The following is a 5,713-nucleotide window of genomic DNA, read 5'->3' as shown; positions in this document are numbered from 1 at the left end:
AAAAAAAAAAAAAAAAAAAAAGAGAGAAAAGAGGAAGAACAAAAAGAATCCAGACAGGGTGCACAAAGGAAAAGACTAGCTTGAAATGAAACACACGCAGACAAGACAGGGTAAAAGGGCAAGGGTCCTGCTGGCCTTCAGCCTCCCTCCACCCTGCCATGGTTTTCTAAATATACATCTAAACAAGACACATTCCTCCCAGGAATCTTTCCCTGGCCTTCCAGACAAAATTCAAGCCCCATGACGCAGTGTCAAAGGACCTTCCTACCTCATCCCCATCATGTCCTCAATGTCCCTTCAACTATCCAGACCCAGTCGCCCCCTCACAGGCCTCTTCACCTCTGCCCTTTGTTCACGAAGACCCGTCCACCTGGAACGTCTTTCCTGCCTTCTCCAGCCCAACCCTACTTTCAATCCCAAGTCCCTGAAATGCATCCGGGAATACAGAGGTACAGCAACATGAGTACAGTCTAACTTGGCAACGATAAGCCTAGGGTCAAATCCAGACTCTGCTACCTTGTGGTTCCATGACCTTGGGCACAAAGCTGCCTTCCCACACCTCAGCATCCTCAGCTATAAAATGGCAAGAATTGATAGTTGTCCCATAGAACCCCTGTGATTAAACAACTTGAGTGGCTCGGCGCCTATGGCTCAAGTGGCTAAGGCGCCAGCCACATACACCTAAGGTGGTGGGTTTGAATCCAGACTGGGCCCGCCAAACAACAATGATGGCTGCAACCGAAAAAAGATAGCCAGGCGTTGTGGCGGGGGCCTGTGGTCCCAACTACTTGGGAGGCAGAGGCAGGAGACTCGCTTGAGCTCAGGAGTTGGAGGTTGCTGTGAGCTATGCCACAGCACTCTACCCAGGGGGACGGCTTGAGGCTCTGTCTCAAAAAATAAAATAAAATAAAATAAAATAAATAAACAACTTGAGTGAACAGAGGAAGTACCAGGTAGAGCACCTAGCACCAGGTACTAGCTGGCTTCTCTGCCCTTTTCTATACTAAGAGGAACTTAAAAAGCTAGAGCTTTAGACAAGATCTGGGGTGGCATTCTACAATTAAGGCCCCATGCTCTAATGGAGCATTAAGAGTAGAATTCAAGACCATGGAGTTCACCTACAGAAATTAACCACCCTTCCTGCTGGTGGTCAGAACTAGTAATAATGACCTCAAGTGCCCAGTACATAATCCATACTCAAGATGCAACCACTGTTTCATGGGGCTTATCACTGAACAACTTATCACAACTGTCTTGTCTCTCTAGGGCCCCTTCTATTGCTAAGGGAAGCTCCAACAGCCTCGCATTCAACTGAGAAGAGGAGGGGACTGCATTCACATCTATGAGTCACACACATAGAAAAGACGTGGGTGGTGGTGGGTAGGTCAAGTGGCTCAAGCCTGTAATCCTAGCACTTTAGGAGGCCAAGGCAGGAGGATCTCTTGAGCTCAGGAGTTCAAGACCAGCCTGAGCAAGAGTGAGACCCCATCTCTTGTACAAATAGAAAAATTAGCGGGGCATCATGGCAGGCACCATAGTCCCACCTACTTGAGACTGAAGCAGGAAGACCCCTTGAACTCAAGAATTTGAGGATGCTGTGAGCTAAGCTGACATTACGGCACCTCCACCAGGCACTGGCTGATCTCCCTGCTCTGCTGCCTGCCACCCATTCTCACACAGCACCAGCCAGAGCATGTTTGTCCAAAGCTACATCAGCACACGTCACTCTTCTACTCACAACCCTCCAAATGGCTCCCACCACCCCACCACCAAGTAAAATCTACAAGCCTTACAGAATCTGCTCCTTATTGTCTTTCCAGCCTCAACCAAATCCTCTCCTCCTTCCTCAGGGCTTTTGCATCTCCTGTTTCCTCCATTCATAATGTTCTTCCCCTGAACATTATGCCTCCATTCCTTCACAACTTTACTCAAAGATGTCATGCCCTCCGCTATGAATGGAATTGTGCTCCCCCCCCCCCACAATTTATATGTTGAAGCCCTAACACCAAGATGTGACTTAGTTGGAGAAAGAGCCTTTAGGAGGTGATTGAGGTCTTAAGGTGGGGCCCTAATCTGATAAGATCGGTGGTTTTATGAGAATATAAATATTTAGCCAGGCGTTGTGGCAGGCACCCGTAGTCCCAGCTACTCGGGGGACTGAGGCAAGAGAATCACCTAAGCTCAGGAGTTGGAGGTTGCTGTCAGCTGTGACACCATAATGCCACTGCACTCTACCGAGGGAGATAAACTGACACTCTGTCTCAAAAAAAAAAGAGAGAGAATTATGACTATTTGGAAAAAAGATCTTTAGGAGGTAATTAAGGTTAAATGAAGCTTTTAAGGGTGGGATCCTGATCCTACAGGACTGGTGGTTTTAAAAGAGAAAGAGAGAAATGACCTAGAGAAAAGGTTCCATGAAGAGCAAGAAGGTGGCCACCTATGAGCCAGGAAGAGAGACCTCACTGGACACCAACTTGGCCAGAACCTTGACCTTGGATGTTCCACACTCCACGATACTAAAAAATTAGCTTTAGTCATTTAAGCCCCCCAGTCTGAGGTATGTAGCGTATCATTATGGCAGCCAAAGCAGATTAAAGACCTTCCTTGTCTATCCTTCAAAAATTTTAGCTCCTAGGCTGAGCACAGACACTTTCACCTGTAATCCTAGCACTTGGGGAGGCCAAGGAGGGTGGACTGCCGGAGTGCATAGGTTTAAGACCAGCCTGAGCAAGAGCTGATCTCGAAAAATAGCCCAGCATTATTGTGGGTGCCTGTAGTCCCAGCTACGCGGGAGGCTGAGGCAAGAGAATTGCTTGAGCCCAAGAGTTTGAGGTTGCTGTGAACTATGACGCCACGGTGCTCTACCAAGGGTAACAAAGTGAAACTCTGTCTCAAAAAAAAAAAAAAAAAAAAGTTAGCTCCCATACCAACACTTAGTCCTGCCAGACTTCTTCATGGCACTAAGTCCCCTCCAGGCACATACCCCTTAGTCCTGCCAGACTTCTTCATGGCACTAAGTCCCCTCCAGGCACATACCCCTTAGTCCTGCCAGACTTCTTCATGGCACTAAGTCCTATTGTCTCACTGTCCAGCGGAGATCCATGTGGGCAGAGAATCTCCCTGCAGCATCCCAAGCACCGACAATATACTGATGGGCACAAATCAGGCCCTCACCATACTATAAATGTGAAAGGCCTACAAAAGGGGCAAGCTGACAACAGACTTCAGTTATGGGAGAACCAACAACGTAGAACCTGTGACAAAATAACAGGCTCTAAATAGCAAAACCAGGAAGAAAATCAGAGAACTGCAACAGAGCAGCACAAAGGGCTCGTTGAAACCCACAGGCAATAATGCACAGCTTAACTTGGAGCAGGCAAGTTTCCTACCGGAAAGAGTAAAAGAATGCCCAGACACCAGGCCCTGTGAGGAGAGAACTGGAAGAACAGCAGGGTGTGAAAACGAATTAATGAGGTTACCCGGCATTAGGAACCAACAGACTGGTATGCAGAATTTTATAGGCAAGGCCTAGAAACAGGTCAGGGAGATGTAAGATGTTTAAATTAAAAAAGCCTAAGAGGATTAAATAAAAATACGTTTTTAAAAAGCTTTCATTTACAAGCACAAAGCGCCATATAATTTCAAATTATTACTGCCGACTTAATTCTCTTAACCAAAATGGGAAAATTCCTTAAGCTACCGGTAGTACCAGAAATGGGTCCCCAAATCCATCCTAGGTTTGCCATCCAAAGAGAATGCCAATAGGCAACTCAGGATTTCCAACGCCGAACAAACTTGACCTGTAGCTCTGGGAGAGGAAAAGACTGAGTTTTATTCAACAATGATTTGTTCAACAGCACAAGTCAAAGTCAGCACACACAGGCACATGGACAGAAGGATCAGTGGCTGGCTGCATGAACTTGCTCCTGGGCCACATAACTCACTTCTAAAATGCTAGGTCCACTAGACTTTGCTATAAAAATGAGATAGGTAGTGTGGAATGAAGCCTAGCAAAACTCTCTACAAATTCTAGCCAAGTACTTTCATAACCACTTTTTAAACATCCTGAAGATGTTTAAATACAGCTTAATTGACTGTCACAGAGAACACGATTGCATTCTACAAAAACTGTCAACACAAAAAGTTCCTGAAATACCTACTTTTCTTAAAAAAAAAAAAAGAGAGAGAGAGAGAGAGAGACAGAGAGAGAAGAAAAAGAAAAAAGTCACCCTCCAAGGAAAGAAACCAAAAAAGAATTGCCTTTTAGAAGAAAGAAGCCTGTCGCCATTTTGGCAAAAGTAACAGTCTAGAAAGCAGATACCGCATGCTCAGGATGTCATGTGGAACAGGTAGCAGGCTGGACACACCCACCACCTCCTTTTAACTAACAGGTGTGCCGTAAGGGTTTACACTGCATACACGTGCCCAAAAGCTATTTAGTTTTAGACAGCTAAAAAGAACAGTAGTACAATCACAAGTGACCATAAGAGAGGCAACCATAACCCAGTATAGAATTCTGAATTTTGGAGCTGAAAGGGCCCTTTATGAATCTCACCAGAGTCCAACACTTTCAGGGAAAGTAGGCAAAGTCATAGGCAAAAGCAAAAGGGCAGGTGCAGACAAATGGAAATGGGGAAGCCTGAACCCAAGAATTCTCAAATACAAAAACATAATAAGAAAAATGCTCCAGCCATCCTGATTCCAGCCTTTAGCTTCAGAGAGGAAGAAACTGGCTGCGGGAGGTCACATGGCCAATTAATGACAGCTCAAACCTGACTGTCTCGGGATGCCCGTCCCACGTCCTGGCACATCCCAGGCCTTCTCTGCACACAGATGACCCAAATGTCAGCAAGGACAGCATCACCTCTTGTCTCCCAGAACAAAAGTAGTGCTACTCCACATGCCACAGAGGCATAAAGCCCTAATGGGTGACTTTCTTCCACCTGCAGTCGCCCTCATTTACCCTTTGCCCTGACAATTGATGATTTCCCATCAGTCATGCTTAAAACCCTACAGTCTGAAGGCCGAGTTCTTATCAGCCACCCATTCAAGGAGACACCCAGGGCCAAACGAAGGAGAAAATTTTGCGCTCTTAAAAGTAATCACCCTGGAAATGTCAATTTCTTCCCCTCCACTCCCCGAAAGGGGTCAACAAGGGTGACCTGAGATCCTGGGGGGCAGGCCAGAAAGAAAGGCCCTGGGTCGGAGCAAACGCTTCTAAAATTACTTGGCTTGGCGCAGCCTCTGTATGAGGGAAGAAAACAAGAATGTAAAAGGAAACCCTCCTCACCGCCCCTCTTGATGACCCTGAATTCCAGGGGGCGCGGGGATGCCCGCACCACTACCTGGGGAGGAGCGGGGGAAGCACTTCAGGACGCGCGGGCGCTGAGCCTGGGAAGAGACGGCGCTGGCCACGGGGACCCCGTTTGCCTCCCCGCTGCACGGCCCGAGGGCCCGAGCGCGCTGCGGTTCCCGAGGCAGACAGGGGTGGGCGCCCCGGGGCTGGGCCGGGCGGGGCGGCAGAAGCCACGGGCGGCTGGACATCGCGAACCCCGGGGCCAAAGTAGCCAGCAGGCGCGGGGCCTCGGGAGGCAAGTCGGGGTGGGGGCGCGAAGGCCGCGCCGCAGGGCCGGTGACAGCGCGCGGGGGCCGCGCCAGGCCGGCCTCGTGGGCGCGGCGGTCACCTCACGGCCCGGCCGGCAGGTGCGTCCTG

This window comes from Otolemur garnettii, unplaced genomic scaffold (assembly GCF_000181295.1).
Source record: "Otolemur garnettii isolate 467f Iridium unplaced genomic scaffold, OtoGar3 scaffold00025, whole genome shotgun sequence".
Lineage (NCBI taxonomy): Eukaryota > Metazoa > Chordata > Mammalia > Primates > Galagidae > Otolemur > Otolemur garnettii.
Note: the sequence above shows the minus strand (reverse complement) of the source record.